The sequence below is a fragment of the Cupressus sempervirens genome, chromosome 10 (assembly GCF_028749045.1).
Source record: "Cupressus sempervirens isolate cs-2001-9-10 chromosome 10, ASM2874904v1, whole genome shotgun sequence".
NCBI lineage: Eukaryota > Viridiplantae > Streptophyta > Pinopsida > Cupressales > Cupressaceae > Cupressus > Cupressus sempervirens.
The window spans coordinates 796144332-796160834 of NC_143127.1; the positions used below are offsets into that span (position 1 = coordinate 796144332).

The window sequence follows — 16503 nt, forward strand, 5'->3', positions numbered from 1 at the left end:
GTACAATAATACTTCTGATAAGACTTTGAAGAGGACTACTTTGTTGGAGAAGGAGATGGTTTCTCTTTCAATAGATGGTCATGGTTTTTGGGTACCCAAGGGTGCTCTATCTATTGAATCAAAGTTACCTATAGAGAAGACTATGTTATGGTAGCAAAGACTTGGCCACATAGGTGAGAAAGTTCTACGAACCTTAAAGAACAAAAACCTTGTCGATGGGTTGAATGAATACAATCTTGATTTTGATTTTTGTGAGCATTGTATCTATGGTAAACAAAACTTCATTTAGTTTTACTCAAGTTCTCATAGTCCTCATGTATTTTGGATTTAATCCATTCAGATGTATTTGGTCCAGTTGATGTTCCTTCTATTGGTAGATCAATTGATTATGTTTCTTTCATTGATGTTGTTAGTAGAAGAACATGGGCTTATTTTCTTAGAAGTAAAGCTACAATTTTTAGTCATTTCAAAGAATTTAAAGCAATGGTTGAGTTGCAAACTAGAAAGATTATAACGTGCTTGAGAACTGATAATGGCGGTGAATATTGCTCCAATGATTTTGACACATTTTGTAAAGATTGTGGCATTAAAATAGATAACACAACTCCATATGTTTCACAACATAATGTAGTTGCAGAAAGAATGAAAGAGACCTTGATGGAGAAGGCTAGGAGTATGCTGATTGGATCTAGACTAGAATAAAAGTTTTTGGCCAAATCTATAGCTACTGCCTGGTACCTGATAAATAGGTCTCCTACATTAGCTCTTGTTGATAAGACATCAATGGAAGTGTGGTTGGGCCACAATCCTTCACTTAGACATCTAAGAGTTTTTTGTTGTGAGGCATATGCTCATGTGCCAGAGGAGAAGCAAACAAAATTAGACAAAAAATATGTCAAATGTATCTTCATCAGATATGGTTATGGTGTGAAAGGATACAAGCTTTGGGATACTATTGCATAGAAGGTATTTTATTCTAGAAGTGTTATTTTTAGAGAAAGTAAACCTTCTTCTATTATAGTGCAGCTAGAATGGATAGAAGAAAAGAAAGACATGATTCAACTTCTTGCTACACCTAATAAAGTTGAATAAGGCCCTTAGAAAGACAAGATGTTGAAGAGAGCTCTACAAGTTTTGAATCATTAGAGGAAGAGGGAGAACCTAATCATGAACCTGAACTAGATCTTGTTCAAAGCTCTAGTAGAGAGAGGAAAGTACCAAAAAGGTATGGATATTCTCCTAATGATTGAAGATGTATATTTTTTTTGAATGCTAATATTGATGAACCAAAATCTGTACAAGAGGCTTTCGGTATGAATGATTCAAAGTCCTAGAAATTTTCCATGGAAGAACAGATGGAAACTCTTAACAAGAATGACACATGGGACTTGTATGATTGCCTAAAGGACAGAAGTCTATTAGTTGTAAATGGGTGTTCAAAATAAAGATGGGTTAAGATGAAAGCATTAAGAAGTATAAAGCACGTTTGGTTGTAAAAGGTTACTCCCAGAATATAGGAATTGATTATGGTGAAAAAATTTCTACTATAGAAAAAATGACATCCATTCAATTTTTACTTTCTATTATAGTAGCTTATGATATAGAAGTTGAGTAGATGGATGTGAAGATAACTTTCCTTCATGGAGATTTGCAGGAAGAAATTTATATGACATAGTTAGAGCACTTTGTGGTGAAAGGTAAAAGTCATTTGGTCTATAAGTTGAAGAAATTATTGTATGGTTTAAAACAAAGTCCTATGATGTGGTACCAAAAGTTTGATACATATGTATTGAGTTTGGGTTTTGTGTGATCAAAATCTGATCACTGTATATACTACAAGTTTGATGGTGATTATTTCCTGGTTATTGCCTTATATGTTGATGACATGTTTTTTATTAGCAAAGGAAAAGGTTTTATTGCAAAATTAAAATCTTAGCTCTTAGCAAAGTTTGAAATGAAAGATCTTGGTACAATGAGGTACATTTTGGGAATGGAGATTATAAGAGATAGAAAAAATAGAAAGCTTTGGCTAGGCCAGAGTAAGTATGTTGGTAATATTCTAAAAAGATTCAATATGCAAGATTCTAGACTATTGAGTTTTCTTGTTACTATGGGAACAAAGCTTTCTAGCTCATAGTGTTCTTCATCCCCATTAAAGATGGAAGAGATGAGTCAAGTATCATATCAGAGTGTAGTTGGAAGTTTGATGTACACTACGGTCTATAGAAGGCCAGACATTGCCTAAGCAATGGGAGTACTTTCCCGTTATATGTCTAATCCAAGAAGAGCACATTGGGATGTAGTAAAAACAGTTTTCAGATACTTGCAGGGTACATCAAAGTACTATATATGTTTTCATGGAACAAGATATGAGAATTCCATAGATATTCAAGGCTATGTGGATTCATACTAGGCTGGCAATGATGATAGAAGAAGATCCACCAGTGCATATGTGTTTACATTATTTGGTGGTGCAATCAATTGGATGAATAAGCGAAAATCTTTGGTCACTTTGTCCACTATAGAGGCAGAGTATATGAAACTACTCATGCCTACAAGGAAGCCATCTAGCTTAAGAAAATATGTTCAAATATAGAGTTCAAACAGGGTGTAGTGACAATTTATAGTGATAGTCAAAATGCAATTTTCCTAGCAAAGAACCCAAAATTCCATGCCAAGACTAAGCACATTGATGTACAATATCATTTTGTGAGAGATATGGCCGAGGATGGCAATGTAAAGATGGAAAAGGTGGAGACTTTGGTGAATGTTGTTGATGCATTAACTAAGCTCGTGAGCACAAAGAAGTTTAGAAGGTGTTTAGACTCTATGGGCCTCTCGGCCCCTAGCAATTAAGTCCATGACACTATGGATCCCTTGACTCTTGCAAGATGTTCGACAAGTAAGAGAATGTTGAGAATTGTGTGTCAACCTTGCAAGCTCTTTTCAGAAAACTCTAGAAAATTTTATGAGTTGGAAAAAAATGTATGAGTTGTTAAAAATGTGTCTAGTCTCTAGAATAATGTAGAAGGGCTATTTTTAGAGTGTAAATAACTCATTATAAGACTTTTATGAGAAGCTAAACTAGAGGAAAAAATTATGGATGAAAATTGTATTCTTGGAGTTACAATTTACAAGTGGGTAACATGTGGCATGGTTGTTTTGCCCATGGTTTTGGCCCATGGTTTTGTAAAACCACAAATGGTTTCCAAGTGATAAATCACTATAAAAGGAGGGCTTGGGGAGGTGTTTTAATCATCGAGTTTAGTTTGCAAGACTAGTGCTAGAAGGAATATCTCTCTAAGTCTAAGCCCAAGTTCGTGTTTTGGTGATGTGTTCCTATAAGAACTTGCATTGCAAGTGTATTTTAATCTTCCAAATTTGAGAATACATTATTCAGATTTGGAGGGTGGGGTTTTTCTCTGTGAAGGGTTTCCCCATAGTAATCATTACATGTTATGTATCTATTGTTATTTTGATTAAGTTATTAAGCATTTCTTGAGATCTCTACAATAGTTAGTTGAATTTTCATAATCGTCCTCTCAAATATTAGTGTAGGAAGTGATTCCATGCACCTTAGCTTCCTTAAATTCCATAGTGATGGGACATTGAAATTGTGGAACATGAAAAAGTGCATTTGGAACATAGATATTGCTTCCTCTTATGTGACTAAATGCACTAGAGTTGCATCCTTGGCATTGAAAGATGGAGATTTTAAGCTCTACAAGAGCCTCGATGACCTCTTAAGACCTTACCAGTCTGTTAAAGGTTGCAATTAGTAACAAGAATTGATGGTTTAAGCTACAAGGGTTCAAGCCCTTGGTTGTAGGGTAGTTAAGTTGTTCTCATAGTGAGTTAGAGCTATTTTCCTTATTGCAATTCACCGTTGGTTTACATGCACCACTCATGCATAGTTTTCATAAGTTCTTTTAAGGATTAATAGTAATTAACTCATACATATTATTGTAATTAGGTGTGTCTCATGACTTTGTTAAAGAATTTCTTAATGCATGAGGAAGTCTAAGAGGAATATAGATTCAATAAATGGAATAATATTGTAATTGTGTTAGATATTTCATAGAAAAATAACACTTCACTTGTTATTTAAACTAGTGTTACAGCAGTGAGCCCTAGCTTCTCCATCATAGGATTCATACTTCATGAGGAGTTTTGAAAGTTATAATAAATATATATATTTCATATGTAATGAAAGGGAAGCTACATAATAGAAAGTAGTAATAACATGCAAGGATGTAATTGATCAATATGGAACATGAATAAAAACAATTGTGTTTGTTTGCAAATTATAAGTGTTTCATTAGTGCTCCATTTTTCCTATTTTTCCTTGGCTTACAGATACTACAATTAGTATCAAAGTAGATGAAGATCATGGACTCCAAGGTATGTTTGTGAGATTACATTGGTTGGAATTTTTGAAGAAGATTAGAGTATGAAAGCAAATTCTACATGTGATGCTTGTCGATTGGTTGAAGGAAAAGAGAAGGCTATACTAAAAGGATTATCTCTATTTTTTATTTGTCAAAGGAATATTAAATATTTATATCAAGTGAAGGAGATCTATTTTGTGAAAAGAGTTTGTTGTCATCGAATCATAGCATAAAGAATTAAGTCTTTCAAAGACAAGAGCGTGGAGCAATGGATAATTAGACTCAACCAACATAGGTAAATTACTTTTGTAAAAGAAATTACTTGTTTCAATGGGTAAGAAACCAAAAAAGCTAAAGAAAGAAAATGAAATTCTTATTTGTGAAAAAAGATACTTTTAATGATAAATTGAGAAAATTAGAAAAGTCTACTTTAGAATTGGAAGAGAATTTGAAAAAGTTGAGAAAATATTTTTATGAGAAAGCTTGGGAAATTAAGAATCTTAGAAAAAAAATGGAGAAATCTAAAAAAATAAAATGAGAAATTTAAAGAAAAATTAATATTGTTTGATGATATCAAGAAGGACATTAAAGACAAGGAAGAAGTCGAGGATTTTTGAAAAGTAAAATGTGATATTGAAATAAAAAACTTTAGTTTGTGATTATGTATGTGGTACAAGTGATCCATGTGGACTGAATATGGATGATGTAAAGAAAGGTTCTCCTATTTAGTCAAGTAAAGGATATTTTATTTATATTCATTTGGATAAGATTCATACAATATATGTTTGAGTCACACATTATACATATTGAATATTACAATAATTTTTAACAACATTTAAAAGATTTGAATTTCCATCAAATTGTAGTCCATTTATAAAAGCCTTTCTCCTAAGCCCTTATATCTAAGTTTGTCTACTATCTTGAGATGCAATTCTGACCTAGAGACTTTTACTGCCCAACCACATCGTGATTAGCTCTTCCAGGGTTCTTCCTGATATGAGAAACTCCCCAATCCTACCTGAGGAACCAAACAACTTGTGATGATTGGATTGGATGGATCTAGTACAACCATTTGACTAATCTACCATACACATATTCTGAAGTAGTACTAGACTTTTATGTAGTAAGAAGTAAAATAAAACAAGGCCATCCATAAAAAACTTATGCATTTATGAATATCTTGATCAAACATTTAACTAGAAAAACCTAACAGATAAAAAAGAAAATGAATACTTGAAACTTTTACATTAAACTACCCTTCTATGTATTACCCACATTTAACAGCCTTCCACTAAAAACAAGAATTCTCAATTACTTTTGAAAGCTCACACATCTATTCATTATTAAAAGTAATCTGGTTTAGGAAGCATAAGAACCATAAACTTAATTTAAGAGAATTGATTTAGTGTTCGCTATGCCATGTTTAGGTGATGTTTAGGTGGTTGCAATTTCCCCACTATTAGGGTTATTTTGGGATAAGTAATACCTACAAAATAATGGTTAAAATCAAAGCAATAAAAAAACTAACTATATTATTCTACCCTCTAATTTAACCCTAATCTTAAGAACGTCTCTAGATCAGGGTTCCTAGCTCATAGCTACCTCATTGTCTTCTTGGGAGTGTAGCCCTTAAGATTCTTCTTGGACGAAACATCCTCTATCTAAGGCCAATCACATATGTATATGTTGACATCATTATAATATTATGGAACATGGAAATTATGTATTGATTCTTGGCCATGGTGGCTAGATAGAGATCTTAACATATCTCATACCCATTTCTTTGAGTCTCATTAATCTCCATGGTGTTGGCCCCATGACGTAACAAAATATTATCCAAAAGTATGATTCATTAATATAAATAAATTCATAAACATACTTTAACAAATATAATCTATAAATCTACCTTTCTTACCTTATTCTATTGAAAAGTCCATGTGGTTTTATCCTTAGTTGGACCTTCAATAAATTATTCCTTCTAGATTATCTCAACTCTATATTTACTTTCTAAAATTTGTCACTTTCTAATTACAAGGAAAGAATGAAATATAATTTTTCATTTCTTCTTTTTCAAGAGTCAGAACCTTCATAATATAAATCCTTTTGAAACTCATAACACTTCAAAGTTATATTCCTTTCAAAAAGTCACAACACTTCGTAAGTAAGATCCTTTGGAAAATTCCCAATATTTTTGAATTGTCACAACTATTCATAATTATGACCCTTTCAAAGCTTCACATCCTTTCAGTATCATTGATACCTTTTAAGAAAGTCACTTCCTTGTTTTCTTCATATTACTTTCCTCTTCCATTTTTCTATTTTGAACTCCTATCTTCCCCTCTTCTTTCTGTCCCATCTCTAAAATAAAATTTCATCCCTTTTATATTTTAATTTTGAGTCGTGTCTATTTCCTAAGCATGTCTTGACTTTTCATTAGATTTAGTTAAAAATATATATTATCTTATGTTATATTATTTTTATACTTACTTTTTTGTGTTTATTATTATTTTTCATTAAATTCTCTTTAAAAAAAGTTAATGTACTTTCTACAATATTGTCTCTTGTATTATTTTATTTCTTTACTTACACATCGAAATTTGATTATCGTTTAATTATTTAAAATATCATACTAAATATTATTTCATTGATAATATAGATTAAATAATAATGATATCCTATTTTTTGATTTTAGTATTGGTTTTAATATAAATTTATCGTCATTATTTATTTAATAACATTATATTATCTAATTGTTATTATTAAAATTTTATCTTAAAATAGAAATATGACAGTGATGACTTGAGGATACTAAAAACCTGAAAGCAAAATGAGTCATGAAGAAATTATATCACAATTAGAATGCAACGAATTTACCAACATTTATCATATGTATCTGATACATAAAACTGAAAGAAAGTTAGCCTATTTTGTATGACTATTTTTGCTAAAATATACATTCTTCCAATGAAATTTAAGGTAACCATAAGGGAACAATTTAAATAGATTGGAGTGTAGTAGTTTAATGAATTATTCATGATAATATGACTATGTCACACTACCATTTATTGATTTCCTTGCAAAAAATAATTGAAGAATGAAAGAACCATATTATCCAAAGAACATGCACAATGTGACATAAGGACTTCACCAAGAAGTTATCCTAGTGTGAGAGCTTCATATTAATGTTTTCTAGTATGTTGGATCTTGGTTAGAAAAGTTATCAAATACAATTTTTTATGGTTTAAACTAAATCCCACATTAATTGCACACAAAGGATGGGGATTGCTTGCCAACTTATTTACCCTTATCTCGATTATTTGGTTGGGAATCTTGATTATCTATTTGGGAAATTATGGCTTTGTTAAAAAATGGTTTAACCACACCTAACATCATGATGTTGGATTTAACAATTTAAAGGTGAATGAAGTGTGTCTTATTGTTTTTGACCAATGAGAGATTATGCAACAGAAGAAACTCTCTATTTGGTTTGACATGGAAGAGTTGATGCATACGCTTTTCTAGAAAGAAAGATGAGGTGAGTAGGAAAATTGATCTATTGGACAATTTTGTAGTACTACATGCAAACATTTGGACATTCTAAACACAATATAGAATAAAGAAAATGATACGTACATTTCCTGTTGAATTCTAGTCTTATGATATAACAATAGAATCAAGCTAGTATGTTACTAATTTTGTTTTAAAATCTATATTTGTTAATTTTGATTAAAAGATTCTACTGAATATTACAATATATACAAATATATATGAACATTACATTATATATAGAAGAGCATATATATAGACATACCTATGTATATATAAAAATATAGAGTGCACTTAATAAATCATTGAATAACATCGATAACAAAATAACAGAATATATGACAATATATAATAATAACAATAACAACAATGGATAATAAACATAAAGTAATAGGTAACTAAACTATGCTATATATATATAACAAGAAGCAGGAAGCAGAAGTTGCAAACCATTCATCCATGCTTCGTCAAGGTTGAAGAGTTCGCTTCCCATTAGCGTAATGTTCTATTTTTGTTCTATATCTTTGTCTAACATCTTGCTCAATTTTGTCTCCTGTTCAGCTCTTACGTGAAGAGTGACGACGGGAATTTGTTCAATTGCCTGTGTTCGTTGTCACGTTTGCAATACTGACATCGGTGAAGACAGTCAATGGCTTAGAGCTGGACTTCTATCAGAATTCATGCCTACAGGCTGAACAAATCGTGAAGGCCACTGTTAACGTCGACTTAGGCAGAATTCATCAGACGTTGTCCCTGCACTTATCCGACTGGCTTTTAGTGACTATTTCGTCGAGGTAAAGTACAATTTTCATACCCATCCAACTAAGCTGCAATTGCATACATTCTTGTAAATTAAGTCCTTCAGGCCCTGTTTGGTAGGAGAAGAGGAATTTGGGTCAAAATCTTATTATTTCATAACTAGGTTTTTGAAAATCTGGTTTTGTATTTTGAGAAGACAGTGGACCATTTGGTTCACACGGAAGATGAATATACAAATCCATATTCTATGTTTGGTTGTCAATTTAGAAATTGGAATTGGAGATGTGATCAAAGTTGTCCATCATCGAGAGAAACCCACAATTGTTGGTCAAAAACTAAGTCACGAGATTCGAGTTCAAGTTTGAGTTCGATTACTATAAAGTTTGAAACTAAGTCACAAGATTCGAGTTCAAGTTTGAGTTCGATTACTATGAAGTTTGACAAGGTTAAAAAGTTCAAAAAATTGACATTTAATTTGTTTTATATAATTTATTATAATATTTTAAAAATATAAGTATATCCAATCAATGACTAAAATAGTTTAACATTAGAACATAGATTTGAAATTTTTATAGAAGAATATCACATTTTAAAAATAAATACAAATAAAACTAATTTTTAATTTTAAAAATATTAAATGAAATGTATTAATAATTAGTTTAACTTAACAAAAATAAATAAATAATAAATAAGGAAAGAAAAACTTGAATTTATTACTTTTAACATTATATAGAAATTAAAATAATAATAAATAAATTATATTTAATATTAAATAGATATTAAATATTAAAAAATACAAATGTCAATCAAACAACACATATAATGAATATAGAAACTCACTCAGCAAAACCACCCCCATCGGCAAAAAATTGCAGACCCCCAAATTTTATTAGAAAAACATTCATAAAACTCAAAACCCAGTTTAAATTTCAAATTCCATCTTTTTGTTGGAAGACGCATCATCCAATTTTGGCCAAAAATTAGAAGACGAAAGTGAAAACCAGATTATAAATTTAAGCAACCAAACGTCCATCTTTTTCTCCAAAATCCGATTTTAGCCGTAATAGCCCAATTTTGGCCCTCATCTTCCAGCAACCAAACGAGGCCTCAATATGGGCCATCGTAAGAAATTAAGTCTAGTATTAACACTTCTATCTTAGAAAGCAAGCATATTAACACTGTTATCTCAAAAATCAAGCATTAGTTGTTGGTGGATATTAATTTTTCGACCAGTCCATCATTTCTCCATTGTCCACAGCACATTTCACCTTTAATAGTAGACAAGAATAGCCACCCAAAGTCATTTGACCTTCAACCTCCAACTGTCATATCTCCCCACATTCAATGCAAAATATTAATTTAATATTATGTGGACAACCAACTCCAGCCATCCAAACATATTACTAGCACTTGCTCCAGAAAGAGGTGCAAGAGGTACGCCAATAGTTTTTTTTAGGAAAGAAAAATTAAAGGGATGTAAATTTAAAGAAGATAAATTATAGTAGGGGTTATTTGGTATTGGGATTGGAGAAGGTTAAATTGTTGATTACACTTAAAGCAACCACAAGAGTAAATGCATAAATATAGGAATCCATGTAAGAATTAAAGTAAATGACAAATGAAGGGCTCATATAAATTCCAAATACTGCCATGAGTGCAACACTATCAAACCATGCCATGACTTTCTTCCATCGATGGAAGGATGATAATTCTCATGACTTTACAAATGGAAAATGAAGTGCATACTTCATAGATCCTAATTTAGAGGTCTTTAATAAAAATATGTAGTCTAGTATTGTGCATTTTCCTGTCTATTTATCCTCTTCTCTTTCTTTTCTCAATTTCTCTGCAATGTTCCCACAACTTCTCATCGCTCTGGTAATAGTTGTTTAATTTAAGAAATAGATCGAAATTTAATTTACAAAAAACAACAATAAGAAAATAAAGACAATCAAAATATAGAAGTGATACAGTCAATTATGTGTTTCACTCTTAAATAATTTATATTACATATATTTAAGTGTTTACCACTAAAGATTACATCCACATAAAAGTAGGGAAATATCTAACATTCAATTATAGGAAACCACACTGTATCAGTAAGTTTCCCTCCATCTCTAAACTTCTTTAAAATTGATTTACCATAATTTCCATTGAGAAATACTCTCTCTCTCGCTCTCTCACTTAGTGTGTGTGTGTGAGAGAGAGATGTTCACTATTTTAGTTCCAATTACTCAAATTACACTGTGCGTTCATTGAGCTGGAAATAATAGTTTTCTTTTCCAATATTATTTTACTATAATGAATGATAGTAAAGCTTTCATGGATTTTGTTTCCAGTTATTGCTCATTATCGATGTACTTCAAGTTTGGGGTTTTAGTTACATTAGTGGCTTGTATCTATTTATTTATAGTGAATTTTCTTTTCTTTTTCTTATGCATTGAGTTTTAAGGAACTATAATTATGATATGTCACCCTTGAAAGGCTCTAATTACAAAGTGATCATGCATTTCATTGCACAAATGTCATTAGCAAAAATTCATTAACAAGTTGGATGCCTTTATTCCTTTAAATGTCACCCCCCACCTCTCACTAAGCACCTTGATTCAACTAGCAACAGTATCTAAGAACCTTGCATAATCTACACAAGGCCTACTAGTAATAGGAGTAGTGCATGTGGAGCCTCAACATGGAAGCCTTTCCCTTCACACTCCTCAACCAATATATGAAGAATTCTAATCTAAGTCAACCTACGTTTTATAAGTCGTTGCCTATTCTCTTTTTGTAAATTGCACTTTAGTTTATACTTTGCGAGTTTTCATATTTGTAGCAAGGTTTCTATGATACTTCAAATAAACCTATATGTATTTGACTTTGTCTATAAACATATTTTCCCAATCCATAATAGAAATCACTTGTAGGGCTTTTCTGAAAAAGCCCCCTCTAACAAAGACATACAAAATATTGTCAAGAAGCTCTTGATTAAAACATAAGGGCTTTACTCTAATATTTGAAACTTTGATGCCATCTCCTTCAAATCCGCCCACAAAATTATTATCTCTTTATACTTGCCTCTTGTAGTATAGTAACCTTGTACAAAAGAAGAAAAAGTTTGTGAATTAGGCTGATAGCCTAGCTTTTTCATTTTCTTTGAAACCTTCTCTACATCATGCATTAGTTGTTTCTTGCAGAATAAGTCTATGATAGAATTCCAATCATGCACATCAATAGCATCTACTTGATCATCTTTTACTTCCTCTAGCAAATAGACCCTCAAATCTCGCTTACTTTGATTTGTAAATTCTACCAAGGGCTAGTAGTTATCTGTTGATGATGCAATCTTAGTGTCTTTCATCTTTGTGAAGAGATCCAGAGCACCACGCAGGTCCCTGTCTTACACATGTAACTCAATTAGATCATCATAGTAGCTGGCATGAAGCTGAAGTCCTACCTTCCTAACTTCCTTGAGAAGTATAGAAACCTCTGTAGGTCGTCATGCTTTGCAGTAAGCTTTTAGGAGTGAAGAATAAACTCCAGCTCCTACTGGAACCTCAACTGTAGTTACTTCATCAAGAATATCATGTGCCTTTTCTATCCAACCCAATACAATACAAGCATCAATCACTTGAGCACTAGGAAAATTTTCTATGGAAATAGAGCCTTCCTCCCAATGTACTTTGATAAGAAAATCAACCAAATGAGAAACATTGTCTACTTCCAAGTGGCCTTTCACAAGTTTTGCATAGGCTTTCTCATTTGGAATAAGTATACAATTTTCTAGGCTAACAAGCTCTCCAAAACAAGCTTCTATTATGGATTGCATAAGCGAATTCTCAGCGCCAACCCTGAACATAAGATCACTTTGTATTTTTCTAGATCCTAAAGATCCTCCTAACTATTTAGGAGCCTTGTCAATCATAATGGAGGCTATTTTTTGTAACTTATCTTGAACCTAAGGTGCATTATTCAGCTCTATACTAAATGTTGAGATAATGGGTGTTGCACACATTGCATAATATTGTTATTTTATTATTTTATTTTTATTATGTAATGTTGTACCTAGATGGACGTGCAACATGTAAAGATTCCCATAGAATATTCTTGATGAGTTGTATTGTAACATTGTAAAAATATTTTATGTAATTATTTAATATTGGGGAAAAGAATTAAATGCCCAATATTAAATGTGGGGTCAGTGGGTTAGGTAGCACATGGTTTTAGCACATGGTTTATGTAATACCACTTGGTAGTTTTGTGGGACTTGCTATTATATAAGCAGCCACAAGGGTAGTTGTTGTAGAGAAAAAAGAGAAAGAGAATGACAAGGAGAAGACAAAAGGCAAGAGTTGAGCGGGACAAGGCTTGACAGGTTAGCCAAGGGAGCATTTGTGAAGGTTGAAAGCATGGCATGGGATGTGTGGATTCATGCTTGTTCACATAGTTTGCTCGGTTGTGGCTATGGCCATGAAGGCTTCCATGGTTGTATGGCAATGGTATTTTTTTGCTGAATAATACATGGTGATGGATGCTTTTGGAGGCTGAGTTTTTCCCTCAATGAGGGTTTCCCAGGGTATATCTTGTGTCACATTTTGTGGGTAAGTTGTCTATTCTCTTGCATGTGGATTCTAATTCTGTGTTTATTTTGGATCTATTATGGGTTATGTGGAAACGGTTATATTCTTTGTTGCCAAGTTTCTTTACAAGTGGTATCAGAGCTATGGTTTTATTATTGTAACCCTAGATTGAATCCATGGGAATGCATGAGAGGATAAAAGAAAAGGGCAAGATATATGAATGATTTATTGCACATCTAAGGGTTTTGGGTTTGCTATTATGATGGGATGTTAAAAGATTTGGGCATGTCAAATTGTTGGACAAAAGAGTTTTTCGGATGTTTTATTTAAATGAGGGTTTTGGGGAGTAGCTTGCAGAAATGACCTCCTAGGTAAAAACAGATCTCACCATTGGATCCGGGTCGACATTTTCATAAATTTTGATATATAATATGCCCTAGTTTGGCCATGTTCAGAGGAAATGAAAGAGTTTTTTGGTTTCAGCCCATGATGGCTGTCAAATTTAATCCCGTCGGAATTTTCGTCACTGAAAAAATTAAAAATGAAAAATCGTACTGAAAATGGTAAAAAGACTGTCTTAGTAAAACGACCATAACTTTCTCTCAGAATATTAGATTTTAGAGTTTTTATAGGCGTTGGGAAGCTAATTCAGAGCACTACAAGATGGTGTAGGTTTGGTTCTATGATTTTAAAATTTTGTCAAGTTTTAAGAGCCCTAAAGTCATATGTTATTTATTTTGAGCACGAATTAGGGCATAACTTGGGCATACGGAGTCAAATTTTGGACTTCAAGTAGTCAACGAAAAGGTCTTGGAGAGCTCTACACATTGGTTTAGATTTGGTGTAGGTTTGGCATGATTTATTTGTTGATATATTGATCTGAACAGTTTATAGATATATTTTGACTATGGTAACATTGTGAGTTTATGACATTGGAGATTTAAGTTTTGATGTCATTGTATACTCAGTTCATATTTCAAATTGGTCTCATGATGATATGGTTATTAGTGTTTGGTTTGGATATGCATGATGACTTGTTGGATCTACAAGTTGTGCAGTGTTGTAAGTGGTCTATACTTACAGGTTGCATTTATGGCTTGGTTATGGGTTGTCTTTGCCCATTGATCTTTCATTATTGATGCATATTCAGATTGGTGGCTTGGTTTTGGGTTGTCTATGCCCTAAGTCACATGATTTTATCTTCATGTAGAAGGGATGAGATGTTGTTACCAGGTACAGTCATGGTGGAGGATTGTGGTTGACTATTTTATGCTGATAGGTTGGACACTTTGAGAGCCAGATGCTTGGTTCATGGATGTGATCATAGTGTCATGGATTTTGGCATGACATGATTGGTTATACAGGTACATCCTTGATGTTCATTAGCTTAAATTTTCTGATTTGGTTATGGTGGTATATCTTCTTGGTTGAGGATCATGGTTATTTGGTTTTCTTTTAAGGAGCTCATGATGTGCTCTTTGAGTTCTTTGATAGTTTGATGCCTTGGTTGATTCTCATGTTTAGAGGATGGTTTTTCATCATGATTTCATGGATAGCTCGGATACACGGTTTAGTGGGAGCTTGTAATAGTGATGGGGTGACAGTGCAGGATTAGTTCCTAGTTTGGTTTATATCTTCTTGGTTTGGAGAGGATGGATTTTATGATGCCATAGGTGACTTGGTACCACAGTTGAGTGGGAGTTGTTGGCATTGATATATTTATTGAGTTTTTGCAGATGTTGGAGGTTTGTCTTAGATCCTGTTGCTGCAAAAGCGTCTTTGACATTTGCATGGTGCACTTGTTATCTTCATGGTGTTTGAAGATGGTTAGATCTTGAGGACTCATGGAGTTCTTGGTTATCTTCATGGTATGTGGAGATGGTTCTTCCTAGTATGTGGAGATGGTTTTCTTCATGGTGTGTGGAGATGGTTGCATCTTGAGGACTCACATGGTTCTTGGCAAAGGTGTGGTTTATGCTTTTATTTGGCATGTTATCCTTGGTATGAGGATGGTTTCATTATTATGTCATGGTATACTCTTGATACGCGTTTAGAGTTGTGACATGTTATGGTGTGTTCATATGGAGCATGTTATCTCTTTGGTTGAGATGGTAAGATCATGTTGTCATGTTTATGTTCCTGAGGCCATGGTTAGAACTTTGACATTGATCTTGGTTTAGTTTCTTGGTATTGAGTACACTGATCATAAGCTGGATACATCATGATATTGCTATGTTGCATTTCGAGTTGGCATGGATTGATTGGTTACAGGTGCTCATGGATACTTAGAGACGGTGGTGACGCTGATTTCTCTTGGATTAGAGAAGTATTTGTTGGGACGGTTGATGATTTTAGCAGGAAGTCCGAGGGGCAATCACCTGATATGGACTTGAGAGGAGATTGTTCTTAGATGAGTCTTGGTTGGAGACTTGGGTATCTTGATGAGAATTCTTATTCCCCACTCTTGGTCTACTCGGCGTTTTGCTACTTGAGAGGTATAGCCCATTTTTTTCTCTCAGTTGCATTATATTTATGCTTGTCTTTCATGGATATGGATCTTGAGCTATGGTACATGAGTTAGTTCTGGAGGGTATATTTGAGATATGGTTTTAGCATTGGTTATCTCCATGTGCATATGTTGTTATGTTGGTTGAGTTTGGGAGATGGTTTTATATTGGGCATTTTCTTTGGATTAGGAATGGTTATTCCTTGGTTTAGGAATGGTTTTATTGAGTTTGATCTTCTTGTGAGAGGCTTACATCCATGATTAGTTATATGGTATGGTTTGGGTGTTGTTGAGGCTTCTTGTTGGGGTTTTATGGAGGAGATCATACTTGAACAATTTACATCTAGAGGTGTGTGTAGAAGGACATGATACAGGTTATGATTTGCATGGTTTCTCTAGTCTTGGTTATCTTCTTGGATGTTCAGTTTTGACTACATTGGATTTGAGATTGGTTGGAGATTGTGATCACTGGTTTGTTCTCATGTATGTCATGTGAGAGATGACATGGTTATTACTTTATCTCTTTCCTCTATTAGTTGTGGAGAATTTGGGAGACTATTGGAGACTTGTTATGAGAGTTGTTCTTGCAGGATATTAGTTTATGTATTGTGGATGTCCTTGATACTACATGGATTCACTTCTTTGAGATGTTTTGAGTGGATTGGTTATAGATTTGTAATTATCTTTTGTAGTGGAAGCTTCTTGGTATATATGTGGCAGGTATTGTTCT

General features: G+C 33.0%; 1 pseudogene; it reads right to left on the reverse strand.

The window, feature by feature from the left end:
* Positions 1-11464: 11464 nt before the first annotated feature.
* Positions 11465-12702, reverse strand: LOC149536315 (pentatricopeptide repeat-containing protein At1g03100, mitochondrial pseudogene; annotated as a pseudogene).
* Positions 12703-16503: the final 3801 nt, after the last annotated feature.